At 42.2% G+C, this 12,427-nt stretch overlaps 1 protein-coding gene across 13 annotated transcripts in view; it reads right to left on the bottom strand.

The window, feature by feature from the left end:
* The window catches only part of SMAD1 (SMAD family member 1), a 78,453-nt gene extending 67,592 nt beyond the window's left edge, over positions 1-10,861 (bottom strand). For 2 of the 13 annotated variants that reach the window (XM_063603929.1, XM_063603940.1), the window contains exon 1: positions 9,242-9,544. The gene's annotated coding sequence lies outside the window, so the exon portion shown is untranslated. The other 11 variants (XM_063603926.1, XM_063603936.1, XM_063603921.1 and 8 more) reach the window with 11 other exon arrangements.
* Positions 10,862-12,427: the final 1,566 nt, after the last annotated feature.

Here is a 12,427-nt window from a genome sequence, read left to right as displayed (position 1 = left end):
ACAGGCGCAGAATCTTCCCGTCAGCAGTTGGCATTTCATTTGTTTGTGAAATGCTTGTTCACGTCCACTACCAATTTTTCTATTGGGGTGGTGCTTCCTATTGATATAAGTCTTTCTTGTAAAGAACAATATCTTGTTGCAAATCTCTTTATCTGTCTTTCAGGTTTTGTTTTTGAGTATGTTTGGTCACATAATAAATGCTATCAAATCTATAAAAAGTTTCCTTTATTGTTTCTGCCTTTGGAGCCACATTTTGAAGGGCTCTGTGGCTGGCTATTAATAACCCTCCCCCCAGTGGCATAAATCAAGCTCCCCTTTCCTTCTAACACTATGACAAGAATCCACTGCAGAATCTTTCTGCATTAAGCACGTATTGGTTTAATGAAAAAGAAATGTTTTTAACCGTAATGAATGCTGTAATAAAAGCCACAGAAAAATTCAGAATACAATACTTATTTTTTTAAGTTCTAATTAACTTAAATAACCTTTAAAATCATTACAGGGATTCTTCTGTTAGTTCAATTTCTATACTTTTCTTAGAAACCTTTATCTAGAATTGTTAGGGAAATGCTCTATCTACAAATTCCCAAACTTGATATTTCACTACTTCATTACCAAGATTCTCATTGCTTACTGCTTCTCAATTCATTTAGTTCATCAGGCTTCTTATAAAACAAGTAAGTGTTGGGGCTTGGTCTTACACCCAGGCAATCTGACTCTAGAGTCTTATCTCTGAACCCATTTGCTATCCCTAAGCCTACCAGGCCACAAAGTGATACCAAAAAGTAACAATTAACCTAGTCTCCTATACAGCAGCCTCACCACACTTCACCCCAGGTTTCCCCCCAATTGTTTAGAATTTGACTTCTCTATAGATTGCCTGGCACACTATCTACGGTGGTTCTTCTTCCCTTACCATGTGCTGATCTTCCTCCTCACCATCCCAGTGAAAGGACTTACCTCCAACAATACAGGAAAATCAGCAAAAGTGCACAGGAGCTCTGCCACATGCTTTCCTCTCACTCGGACCCCATTCTGTTTCTTTCTCAGACAACTCTCCCTCCTTACCACGGTCAACATTTGTCACTTGTGCTCCAGATGGCTAACTCCATCACCTCCAATTGCTCTCTGTCCACTGACTTCTTCCCCTCAACCTTCAAATATGAAGAGGTCTCATCTATCTTAAAATTCAAGTCACTTAAGGCAATATAAGACTCTCTCACTTCTTAATGTATTCAGCCTTCTCTGAAATTGCATTCACATGATTATCTGACTTCTTCTCCTTCACCCTCAACTGTACATTTTCCCCTCCAAACCTACTTCTAGAATCTCTCTTCCAGTGGCTTCCTGGTTTTCCCACTCCTCTGACCCCATGCCTTTCTTCCAGTTTCTTCTTTGGTCTATGTCAAACAGCCTCTCAGGCAGTCTACTTCAAATTAGCCTCTTCCTTCTATTAATTCCTAACTGTGGGCTCCAATGGAAGATTCAATCCACCAGTTCTTTCTCTCTTTGTGGTTGTCTCAGAATACCCAGTAGATGACTGCAGAGAGTCTAACGTAAAGCTTTCAAGTCCTCCCAAACCTTATCTCCAACCTGCCTGTAGCATACTTTGACTTAGATATCGCACCTTAAATTTAACACATCAAGTCTAATTTATCATTTGCACAATTTTTATTCCTTCTACAACCAGATCTTCCCTATTCTTAAGTAACACCTTTATTAGTTTTCCAGCCACCAACTTAAGGATATATCTCCGACATCTCTTTCTCATTACTTTATAGCCACATAATCACTAAGCCTTCATGGTTTTTTGTTTTATTTTATTTATTTATTTATTTTTAAATCCTTCTCTTTCCATGTCTACCTTTACCAGAGATTTATCATCTCACACATAACTCAATAGCTTTCTTATTGATCTCCTGGCACTGGGCTCTATCCCTCCAGTGCAAACTGCATGTTCAAACACTTTTAGTGACTTCCCAGTGTTTCCTTATTCTGGCACTCTAAGGCCCTAAAATTCTCACTGGAAGTCAACCTTTCTGAGCATCTCCTCCACACCACCATACTAGGCTCCATGAGGAACACCCACTGAGGTCAGGCAGGGCTGCTCACTGCCTCTGGATCTGTGCTATTTGATATGATAACCACATGTGGCTACTGAAACATAAATTAATTTTTTTAAAAATGCTGTTCCATGTGTGGCTACAGCTACTGTATTAGCACAGATGTGGAACATTTCCATCACTGCAGAAATTCTACTGGACAGTGCTGCTCTACAGATACTCAACACTCATGCTTATCTCCCAGTTTTTCATGCCATTACTCTGTCTATAATGTCCCTCTTCCTTCTGCCTATGCAAACTCACATGTCCTTCCAGGCCACAGTGGTCCTGATGTGAGTTGTCTGTACAATTTACTCCTATACTACCTTGTAACGGCTCTTATAATGTTGCTGCATTTAATTTTTCATGTTTATGTATCCTCTAATTATTGAGCCTCAGAACTAATAAATATTCAGGGAATAAATGAAGCATATACTTATTACAATACTGCAGCAAAATGATCAAATAAGGGCCCATTTAATATCCCTCCTTCATTAAAAAGATACGTTTCTTTTCCATCTAAACAAACAAAAGATCTTGCATTTAGTTAACTGAATAATGGCTTAATTAATGCCTAATTATAACCGTTGAGAGAGTCTCCCCCCCACCTTTTTTCTTGAAGTGTTTGAAACTAAAAGAAAAAAAGCTATAAAGGTCTGGAATACTTCTACTTTGCATAAGCACACCACAAAGAAACCACACACACACACACAAAAAGACAGGGAGAGGATAATAAATGAATAGTTGGAGTAACTACACCCTAACAATCTCAGATTGTAGAGCAAAATATCCACAGTACAGCAGCCCTGCAATTAAGGGGAAACTACAAATAAAGCATTAAACCTTATGTATAAAAATATATTCTGAATCAACAGAGACACCCCTCTCTCCTCCTCTTCCCAAACAGGACCTAGTGAATATTCATTTACATCCTGAACTCAAAAGCATATACATGCATAATTAACAATTGTATGTTCTTTCTTCAGATCCAGGCTTATTGTCTCAAAAAAAATATTTGTTAAGAAACCAATCTATACTGCAAACCTAGGTTCTTATTAAAAAAAAAAAAAGTTCCTTTTTCAAACACTAAGAACATAGAAGAGATTTGGGAGAATCACCAGGTAAGGACTTCCTCACACCTTAGAGAATTTAATGCTTTATTTTCAAGAGAGAGTCTTCTCTAAAGTTCAGATTTTAGCTTATAACAAAAATTATAAAGATGCTGAACTGTTCAAATACCGTAGTTCCCAGTACCTTACTAAAACTCTGATGTAGTCACTGGAGTGAAACTGCTTATGAAACTTTTGGCTTTTCTTTTCTGAAAGATAGTTTCCTTTATGCAAATGAATGTTCTAGAGAAGCCGCTCATTTCTGCAAGTCAGCCCGCAATAGCTATAGACATTACTGTTTTGCATATAGGACTAGCCCTGCACCTCTAAAACTGACACCATCTTAATAACGCAGAGCAAGATGAGTATTTTAATTTAGATTTTAAGCAATTACATTAATACTATTTGACTCTGCCTTTTTCTTCTCTTTCCTTTTCTTTTTAAAGGTGGCTACAGCAGTGATGAAAATACTTCAGGTATTTTTGCTGCAAATCAGATGCCAGATCAACAGATTAGACTGAATATTTGTACTACCAGATAACAGCAGGAAAGGAAAATAAAGGGTCAAGAGGTTTCAGATTGGGGCAAAGAGGACATGCCCCTATTTGTTATCAAAGTATGTCCTAAAATCTTGGTACCAAAGAGTAAAACCACATATAGAAGTAGCAGAACATTTCATCAACCTCAAAGACATGCTATGACTTAAAACTGATTTTTTCCACTTTTTTATATTTAAATTATCCTTTTTCTCCTCAGACCTGTCCAATTCTCTCCCTAGGACTCCCTAGCTCCCTAAATACCCCAAATTTTAGCTTTTGGTTAGGAATGTGATTTGTTTTCGAGAGTCAAGAGGAGATTCGTATATTTTGCTAGATGTCAGAGTTGCCTGCTTTAATTTGAACTTTGTGCAATCTTGGATCTCCCATTTTCTAATAAGGTCTCATTGATTAAATTAGATACAGGGCTTTTCTTTTCCATCTCCAGAATGAAAAAGAATCAATTTTAATATGTAGAAAATAAGCATTTCTCTCTGGTTGTCAGATTTGATTCCTACTTAGCTCAAACAATGTTAGGTATAAAAAGTTGCTAACAGGCCAAAAAATTCTTTCCTCCCTTCCCTAAATTACACTGGATATGCTTACACCAAAGCCTCAGAAATACAGTGAGCGTGGTAGGGAGAAAAAAAAACCCGAAAACAAAAGGGCACTTAATGCTAAGAGGAGTCCAGATCTTGGCTTTCCCTTTTCCAATCACTAGACAGGTAACTTTGGATGTCAGTTACCTTCTCTGGACTTCAGACTGTTCACCTTGATATGAACCAACCAGATTAGAAAATCTTTAAAGCAACTTTTAATACTAAATATCTCTATTCTCTGTAAAGGAAATTACAAATCTTAATGTTTATGAAAGCACTTGGCAGTCCCATGGACATATTTCACCCGAAAGACCATGAGATTTGGATAGTTAAGTGTACACATTAACTCACCATGACATATAAGCATTTTGGGATAGGAAGGTGGGAATAAGAAGATACAAGATCCATAGTTTCATCAGATTCTTAAACAGCCCTGACCTTGTAAAACATTTACAAAAATAGATGTTGAATTTTTTTAAAAAATCGCCAATGAATTTGCAATTACTATTCTTACAGTGTTTAACAGCTCAGGGAAGACAGACTAATTTTGGTAAGACAGACAAACTGCATTACTACAACTTTCCTCCTAACTTAATATCAGTTTGTGATTATGTAAGAAAATGCAAGAGGAAAGTGACAAGAATTATGCAGAAAAGCAGAGATAAAACTAATTTGGCTTTGAAATGCATTATTTTCATGCCAGATTTATTCTTCAAATTATGTGCTGCTTAGATGAGCATTATTTTTCCTTTCTTAAACACTTACAAAAGAACAACAGAAGATAGCCCAGAAAGGCACAATAGAAGGTAAATTTATTTAAAGACCTACAAAATACACAAGCCAAGTCATGTCTATACTGGCATAGTAAAGCACAGCAGAACAATGATGATTTGGGTCTTCTGAACGAAAGACCAAAAAACATAGTTAAGATGGAGTTTCTAGAGTTGGACTGCCTCGATCATATCCCAGGTAAGATTAGAAATCATAATCATTCACTGTACCTCCTGAAGCAAGATACTGAATCATTCTGGCCTCAGTTTCTTTACCTGTAAAATGTGACAACAATAGTACTTAAGGAAGTTTTGAGGCTTAAATGAGATATGGGTATTATAAACAATGCCTGGCATACATACAGTAAAAATTCAGAAAAAAAGGTTAGCTACAATTATTTCTTCTCTCTAAGGCTCTAAGCCAAATTAGAATCGATGACACTAATAATAAATAAGATCTACAGAAAAGTCAAACTCCTTTTATCCAGTAGCTTCAACTGTCCCTTCCAAATTGTGTTTTATTTTAAAAAGAACAGCTAGTTAGTGATAAAATTAGTTTATATATGTCTTTCCATCTTTGACTCCACAAATCATTAGTAAACAAGTGAGAAGAGGTAAAGGTCCTGGGGCAGCACTGGCTAGCAGAACCTCCTGATGGAACTATTCTATATACACGCGGTCCAGTATGGCAGCCACTAACCACAAGCAGCTACTAAGCACTTGAAATGTGGCTAGTGCTGAGAAAACGAATTTTTATTTAATTTTAATTTAAACTTAAATAGCTACACGTAGCCGAGTGCAGTGGCTCACACCTGTAACCCCAACACTTTGGGAGGCCGAGGCGGGAGAACAGCTTGAGCCCAGGAGTTCGAGACCAGCCTGGGCAACATGACGAAACCCTGTCTCTACAAGAAATACAAAAACAAATTAGTCAGGCAGACATGGTGGCAGTGCCTGTAGTCCCAGCAACTTGGGAGGCTGAAGTGGGAGGACTGCCTGGGCCTGGGAGGTCGAGGCTGCAGTGAGCCATGATCGTGCCACTGCACTCCAGCCTGGGTAACACAGAGAGACCCTGTCTCAAAAAAATAGAATAAAATAAAATTTCAAAAAAAGCTACGTGTGACTATGGCTAGGATAGCAGAGCCCTAGATAATCCATAAGCTAAATAAGGATTGTCAGAAACTTAAGCAAAATATGGATCTTCTTTTCCTGAACTGTTTATATGTTCAATTCAAATATCTTTGTTTCTGGTATAGGCCTGGTAAGTTTGACTAGTTAAAGAAATAACATGTCAGTAGATATCAATACAGTGAAAATTCAGGGGTAATAAAAGGATCAAAGTTAAGTATGTGGTCCACTGATATTTTAGAAGGTCCCTAAGGCCAAGTTAAATTCAAACTCACATGAAGCATTCAGTACACATATCAGAGCTGCAAAGGTCCTTATCAGCATCCCTAAAGCATCTGTTTCTCCTCTACCAAATGAAAAGCTACTTATACAATTCAGATTGAATACCTCTTCATTTATCTTAAATTTTTCTACAGAAATTCATAGTTCTGTAAGCCTTTTCCCTCTTTCACGCACACTGGTATCCCTGGCCATCTCAGCCTTTCTACTATAAACAAAACCCATGTACCACCCATATCTGAAATATAACGCCAGACTCCTGCTTAGCTACCCCTGTAATATGGTTTAATTATGATGACTGAACTAATAGGCTGACATCATAGACTTTTACAGGCTGACCCCATGTCATCCTGATGTATCATTTTGCACCAGTTCAGTGCTGTAAATCAATTTAAGATCTCAAGCAGGTTGAAAAGGCTGGTAATGATGCTTTCTCTGCCGTCTCTGGAGACTCTACATTATACCCAACTTACATTATTTATAAAGCCTCAGTGATGCCTCCATTAGCCTTGTAAGACCACACAAATGAGATCTTTTATACACACACACTTGGCCTTGATTATGTAGGCTACTGCAGCTTAAACATGCTAGTCTAATTACTATACCCAAGCTACTTCTTTTTCCAATCTACTAGGTTATTAGATTTTATATTTAACCCAGAATTGCTAGAAATCAAAATTACAAAGTGAAATTTAGTTTTTAACTAATAAATGTAATAAACGTAGTTGAGAAAATGTGACAACTTCCTCTTAATGCCTTAATGAACTTAGTAAAAATACCATAAAATTCCAAGAAGTATAAGAGGCCAATGTCTTTAATTGCCTAAAAATTGTCATTTCTCTAAAACACAAAGGTCATCAGCTCTTCAAGGATACGAAACCAAAGGATACTGCAAGAGGTAAAATGTATTTGGTTACATACCTATGGTTGTAGGGGTCAAAACTAAATCAAGGACAAATCCCTACCCTCAGAAGAAACTCGATCCTGCCTGGATCCTCTAGAGGCTCTGGCATCACCCACCTCCAGAAAAATCATCTCTCACGACCCTAGCTACACTTTCCTAAGAACTGCAGTATTACACCAATGATACACCACCTGCACAGAAATAGCAAATAATTGCAAATGGGAAAGAGAGTGGGAGAGGGCAGAACAAACACTTTAATCAGTACAGCATATTTAGATCTGGCACCTGCATCAGAATAACACTGATGCAACAATATTTATACCAATTGAAAATGCTGGGGCAGTGAACACTTCTGTTCCGATTCTTTTTTAACACGGTCCACCTACTTTCAATACAATTTAAAGTAATTACAAACAATTTGAAAAATCAACATGGGCAGGGAACAGTTTTCTCATTGTGTTACTGAGGTGTGGGCAAGTTATCCACAACAGGCAATTAGACCCAGAGATGTTCTGAAATAGAGGCATTCTGAGATTTAGCGGCTGAGAGTTTCAGCAACAGGAAGACATAACAGAAATCATGCAACTTCTGTATCATTCCATGTACTTTGAAACTTCAGATACAATGGAAAGAAAAGAGGGGGGAGGGCAGAGAAAAAGGACAGTTGTCTCAGCACTCACGAAAAGGATGCTTTCTCAGGAGATGGTTCTGAGACCGGCCTCAATTTTCAGAAGGAACGCGCCTTTACTGGTTATCTTGCACCGTGTATTTAAAAATTGCATGCTCTTCAAAATAAACAAAAGCTCAGCTACTGTAGTTGTGAGATCTGGCAGGCATTTGTTCCTCCTCCCCTCCTAAAGCACATCAAGAAAACGTTCTCCCTTTAAAGCCTTCATACAGTTTCAGCAACTAGAAAAACAAGCCCACGTCTGTCTCTCACGCCCACCACCCCCACCTTCCTACAGAAACAACCCCGAGAAACACTAACAAAGACAGGGAGCAGAGTAAAGGAACAGTTGTTCAACCGCGAACTCACGAATACACATGCAGTGAGGCAATCGACTCCGGTAAAGGGAAAGGAATGAGACACCAGGAGACGCAGCGGGTGTAGGCGGAAGAGGGGGAAAAAATTACGCGCCGCCGCCAAACCTTTGAATAAATTAGAGGGGATCTCGGTGCGAACTTTCCTTGACCTCGACCCCAAAGAGGCTTGCTGGGGCCGAGAAGAAAACCCGTGCGGGATGTGGAGGGGCCCGGGGCGCCGGGGTCCCCCGCCCGCGAGACCCGCTCCACCAGGCGCCTTGGAGAGCAGCGCCAGCGGTCGTCCTCCAGCTCCCGCAGGGGTCGCCCCGCCGGCGCGGGGGACACAATGGGTCTGCGGGCCGCGCGAACGGGCCTCGGCCCGGCGGCAGCACGGGAGAGATGTGAGGAGCGCGCGGAAGGGGAGCGCGGCCGGGGAGATCCCAGCGCGGTCAGGCCCGGGAGCCGAGGCTCGGGGGCCCGGGAACTGGGCTTCCCACAGCAGAAAACCCAACAAAGACACCAGGGGAGCCCGGCGGGCTGGGCGCGAGAAGACGTGGTAGCAGGTTCGCTCCTCCGAGCAGACGGGAGGCGCCATCATGGGGGAGGTCGCGGCCCGCCCCGCGCAGAAAGAGCCCCCTTCCCGCCGCCGCCCGCGCCCCCAGCCCAGCACGACCGCGGCGGCCCCACGCGTGCAGAGACGGCGGCGGCGGCGCTGGAAAGCCCGGGGCGCCGAGGGGAGGGCTGGGACGCGGCATGAAGTGAAAGTTCGGTTCGGGTCTGTTTCGTTTTACCGGGTTGGCGGCGCGCCCGTCCGCGCGGGCGCACGAGTGGCCGGGCGAGCGGGGTCTCGCGGCCCGGGTCCGGACGGCCGGGCGCTGCGCCACTCTCCGCTCCCAGGGTCCCTCCCCGAGCCTCGGCCCGGGTTGAGCCGCTCGGCCTCTCCTGTCTCCGCCCGCCCGCCTGCTTTCTCCTGGAGCCTGGATTGATCTGGTCGCGCTGGCGTCAGGGAGTCGGAGCTGCCCAGCCTCCACTCCTCGGCTGCCAATACCGGCGCACTCGCCTGCCCGCCCGCTCACACGCTCACCCGCTCACCCGCGCGCCGCCGCCGCTGCCGCGCGACCAGGGATCCTCTCCAAATTCCCGGCCCGGCCGGCGTGAGCGCAGCGCGGCCGGGGCCGGAGGACGACGCGGGGGAGCGGCCGGAGCCACCCCCTTCTACCGGCAGCCCCACGCCCCGTTTCTTCCTGGAGAAAAAACAGTGTGGCGGCGTTCAGGCTTTCCTAACCCTGCCTTTTTAGTCCCGGTGGAGCGGACTTAGTCCATTATCTGCAAGTGAATTTCGATGTTCCATATGTTTATTTTCTGAAATGTTCATTAACGCTTCCACCGCGCCCACCGAATCGTTCTATAAACGTGGAGTGCATGTTGACAGTTATCTTTCGAGACGCGCCCTTTTATGTCTATCTTTCGTTGCCCTTCACTCACTCTCCAATAATTTGCAGGCCCCAGAAGTTGTACGTACCCAGAATTGGATAGCCTAGTAAATACTGCACGTGGTTATACAAACCCTGAGTCAACAGATGCGTTTTGTGTCAACTCAGGATCCAGTGATTCGAGTAGGTAACCTTGTTGCTCCAAATAATGGCATGCCATAAGGAGATACTGCTTTAGAACTCCACATTTTTGGTCCAATTTCTACAGTCTTTTAGATGATGCCAACTCCCCCGCACTTAACTCTTACCTACCTGATCTGCATAGACATTGAAAATATCTTCTTGCAAGAGTCAACTTTTCTCTTGGCTAACTCTTGAAGCTGCATAAAATCTTGCATAATTACTATAATGTTGAGTTACGTTTAGAAAAAATGATTTTTTTTTGAGGAATAAATTTCACATGAAGCAAAAAAAAAAAAAAAAATCACTCCCAGCAATGTATATCAGAATATGTCTTCTAATTAAATTCCTTTTTCCCTTAACCTATTTGAGCACTTACTGGTCAATTCGTGGGCCTCATCTTATTTTCCCTAAAAGCAGCGTTTGACGCAGTTGATCATTCTCTGCTCCTTAGAACAACAGGAAAGTGAACCTTGTTAAATGCCACTCGGATCAGGCCACTCCTCTGTTGAAAACCCTCCCTTGATAAATAGTATAAAGTATCCCATACAAGAGAACATTATTCAGCCATAAAAAGGAATGAAGTACTGATACTGATGCATGCTACATGGATAACCTTTCAAAACGTGAAGGGAAAGAAGACAGACCACACATTGTATTCTTCCACATATGTGAAATGCTCAGAGTAGGCAAGGCTATGGAGACAGAAAGTAGATTGGTGGTTTGCATAGGGTTGGGGAAATGAGGAACCTGGGGAGTGACAGCTAAAGGTTATGGGGTGACAAAATTGTTCTAAAACTAGTTTCTGGTGATGGTTGCACAACTCTGTGCATATACCGAAAGCCATTAAATTGCACACTTTAAATGGGTCAATCATTTGGTATGTGAATTTTACCTCAAGCTATTAAAAAAAAAGCATGACAATGAAATGCAGTATATGACCTTGATTGGATCCTGAATGGGGAGGAGGAGCTATAAACTGTCATTTTAAAGTCGTTAATTTTTAAAAAATCAAAAATGGCATTTATTTAATTTTGAGACAGAGTCTCGCTCGGTCGCCCAGGCTGGAGTGCAATGGCACGATCTCGGCTTACTGCAACCTCTGCCTCCCGGGTTCAAGCAATTCTCTTGCCTCAACCTCTCGAGTAGCTGGGACTACAGATACACACCACCACGCCCATCTAATTTTTGTGTTTTTAGTAGAGACGGGGGTTTCACCATTTTGGCCAGGCTGGTCTCAAACTCCTGGCCTCAAGTGATCCACCCGTCTCAGCCTCCCAAAGTTCTGGGATTACAGGCATGACCCACCGCGCCCAGCCTAGATGGCCTTTCTTAGTGCAGTCCTAGTAGTCTTAAATGATAACTATTAATATTATTATGTATGCGATAAAATTTGATTTTGCCCATTGTGCAAATTATTTCTTTAAATGATAATACAAATTTGGATATTCTTTTTAAAAGGACATTGATGAGACCATTATAAAAACCTAAATATGGACTGTATATTAATAGCATTTTATTAAATTTTTAAAAAATCCTCCCTTGGGTCCTCATTTCACTCAGAATAAAAGTTCCCATAATAAGCACAAGACTCTACATAATCTTTCCTTCCCCTCCTTTAGCACTCTGACCTGCACTTCTACTCTTCCTCTTGCTCACTTCCCCAAGTCACACTGGCATCCTCACTCTTCTGGAACAATCTGGGCACATTCTCACCTCAGTATCTGTGTGCTAGCTGTTCCCTCCCTTTCTGAGTTCATTTTGTGTTGCTGTAATAGAATACCACTGATAGAGTTTGGCTATGTATCCCCACCCAAATCTCATCTTGAATTGTAGCTCCCATAACCTCCATGTGTCATAGAAGGGACCTGGTGGGAGGTAATCGAATCATGGGGGTGGGTTCTTCCCATGCTGTTCTTGTGATTGTGAATAAGTCTCATGAGAATCTGACGGTTTTATAAAGGGCAGTTTCCCTGCACACGCCCTCTTGCCTGCTGCCACGTAAGATGTGCCTTTGCTCCTCCTTCACCTTCTGCCATGATTGTGAGGCTTCCCCAGCCGTGTGAAACTGTGAGTCCATTAAACCTTTTTTTTTTTTTTTTTTTTTTTTTTGAGACAGAATCTCACTCTGTCACCCAGGCTGGAATGCAGTGATGCAACCTCAGCTCACTGCAACCTCTGCCTCCAGGGTTCAAGCAATTCTCCTGCCTTGGCCTCCCAAGTAGCTAGGACTACAGGCATGCACCACCACGCCTGGCTAATCTTTTTTTGTATTTTTTAGTAGAGACGGGGTTTTGTGGTGTTAGCCAGGCTGGTCTCGAACTCCTGAGCTCAGGTGATCCACCTGCCTTGGCCTCTCAAAGT

This window comes from Pan paniscus, chromosome 3 (genome assembly GCF_029289425.2).
Source record: "Pan paniscus chromosome 3, NHGRI_mPanPan1-v2.0_pri, whole genome shotgun sequence".
NCBI classification, from domain to species: domain Eukaryota; kingdom Metazoa; phylum Chordata; class Mammalia; order Primates; family Hominidae; genus Pan; species Pan paniscus.
Note: the sequence above shows the minus strand (reverse complement) of the source record. Positions and strands in the feature narration are given on the sequence as shown.